General features: G+C 44.5%; 1 long non-coding RNA gene and 1 pseudogene across 1 annotated transcript in view; one reads left to right on the forward strand and one right to left on the reverse strand.

Annotated features, from left to right (window-relative positions):
* LOC117950741 overlaps positions 1 to 2064 on the forward strand; it is a 58264-nt pseudogene that overhangs the window by 15359 nt on the left and 40841 nt on the right.
* Positions 1 to 2064, reverse strand: part of LOC117950748 — a 13515-nt gene that overhangs the window by 882 nt on the left and 10569 nt on the right. The window lies entirely within an intron of this gene.

Consider the following 2064-nt stretch of genomic DNA (forward strand, 5'->3'; position numbering starts at 1 on the left):
GACTGCTTTCTCAAGAATCTTAGAGAGAAATGGAAGGTTAGATATAGGTCTATAGTTGGCTAAAACATCTGGATCAAGATTGGGCTTTTTCAGAAGAGCTTTAATCACAGCAACTTTAAAGTGCTGTGGTACATAGCCTGTTAATAAAGACAGATTGGTTATATCTAGTAGAGAAGTGTTGACTAATGGTAAAACTTCTTTAAGTAGCCTAGTCGGGATGGGATCCAAGAGGCAGGTTGATGGCTTAGATGAAGAAATAATTGAATTAAATTGATAAAGATCAAGTGAAGCAAAGCAGTCTAAACATATATCTGGGTTTACAGCTGTTTCTAAGGTTCCTGAGTTTAGAGATAAGTCAGTGCCAGTTAAAGGCAGGTCTTGGTGAATTTTGCTTCTAATAGTTATAATTTTATCATTGAAGAACCTCATAAAGTCGTTACTACTAACAGCTCTGGGAATACTTGGCTCAGTAGAGCTGTGACCTTCCGTTAGCCTGGCTACAGTGCTGAAAAAAAAACCTGGGGTTGTTCCTATTTTCCTCTATTAATGACGAGTAGTACGCTGCTCTGGCATTACGGAGGGCCTTCCTATATGTTTTAAGACTATCTTGCCAGATTAAACGCGAATATTCCAGTTTGGTGGAGCGCCAAATCTTCTCAAGTTTCCGCGATATTTGCTTTAATTTGCGAGTTTCAGTGTTATACCATGGAGCTAACTGTCTTTGTTTTATTATCTTCTTTTTTAGAGGGGCAACAGAGTCGAGAGTCATTCGTAGCGAGCCTGCTGCACTATCAACAAAATTATCAATTTGGGAGGGACTAATAGCATAGGAGTCCTCCGTTACTTTGGGACTTGGTAATGAATTAAATGCTAACGGAATCGCATCCTTAAATTTAGCTACAGCACTATCTGATAGACATCTTGTATAGAAGGTTTTGCCTAAGGATCACATAGTGCACCAGTCTTAAATAGCTCCGTTATCTACCCAGCACCCGTAGGGGACTGGTCTGATAAGCAAAGAGTCCCTACAATCCGGTTGGTACCCTTAAAAGGAAGTCAGTAAATCCGGTACCCAATCCTAATTTTAAGTCCAACTGAACTTTAACTGCATGCTTTAATATTAATACAGTAATAAAGTCCTAAAAAGAATCAGCAGCTTGTTCTCTCTTTCTTGTTCTGTCTCTCACCTCTGTCCTTTTTTTAGTGGACGTTGGTCGTCAGAAACAGAAGTCCAGGCTGAAGGAGACATTTGAACGTGTGACTGAAGGAGGTGAAACAGGAAGTAGAACCCTCCTCAGCAGGATCTACACGGTCCTCTACCTCTCAGAGGGACTGAGTGAAGAGGTTAATACCCAACATGAAGTGAGGCAGCTGGAGACAGCTTCCAAGGAGAAGAGCCTCCATCACTCTCCAATCCAGTGCTGCGACATCTTTAAAGCCTCACCTGGCCAACAGAAACCCATCAGAGTGGTTGTGACGAGCGGCGTCGCTGGCGTTGGAAAAACCTTCTCAGTGCAGAAGTTCTGTCTGGACTGGGCCGAAGGGTTGGAGAACCAAGATATCAGTCTGGTGATTCCTCTTTCCTTCAGGGAGCTGAACCTGATCAAAGATGAGCAGCACAGTCTTCTGGAGCTGCTCCGTGTTTTCCATCCAACATTACAGGAGGTCCCAGCAGACCAGCTCGCTGCCTCCAGACTTCTCTTCATCTTTGACGGCCTGGATGAAAGCAGACTTTCACTGGATTTCAACAACGATGAGGCTGTTCCTGATGTCACACACAAGTCCTCAGTCAACCTGCTGTTGACAAACCTCATCCAGGGGAAGCTGCTTCCCTCGGCTCTCGTCTGGATAACGTCCCGACCTGCAGCAGCCAATCAGATCCCTCCTGCGTATGTTGACAGGGTAACAGAAGTACGAGGCTTCACTGACGACCAGAAGGAGGAGTACTTCAGGAAGAGAATCAGTGATGAAGAGCGGTCCAGCAGTATCATCTCCCACATTAAGACCTCCAGGAGCCTCCACATCATGTGTCTGATCCCAGTCTTCTGCTGGATCACTGCTACA

Source organism: Etheostoma cragini, chromosome 9, assembly GCF_013103735.1.
Source record: "Etheostoma cragini isolate CJK2018 chromosome 9, CSU_Ecrag_1.0, whole genome shotgun sequence".
In the NCBI taxonomy this organism is placed as follows: domain Eukaryota; kingdom Metazoa; phylum Chordata; class Actinopteri; order Perciformes; family Percidae; genus Etheostoma; species Etheostoma cragini.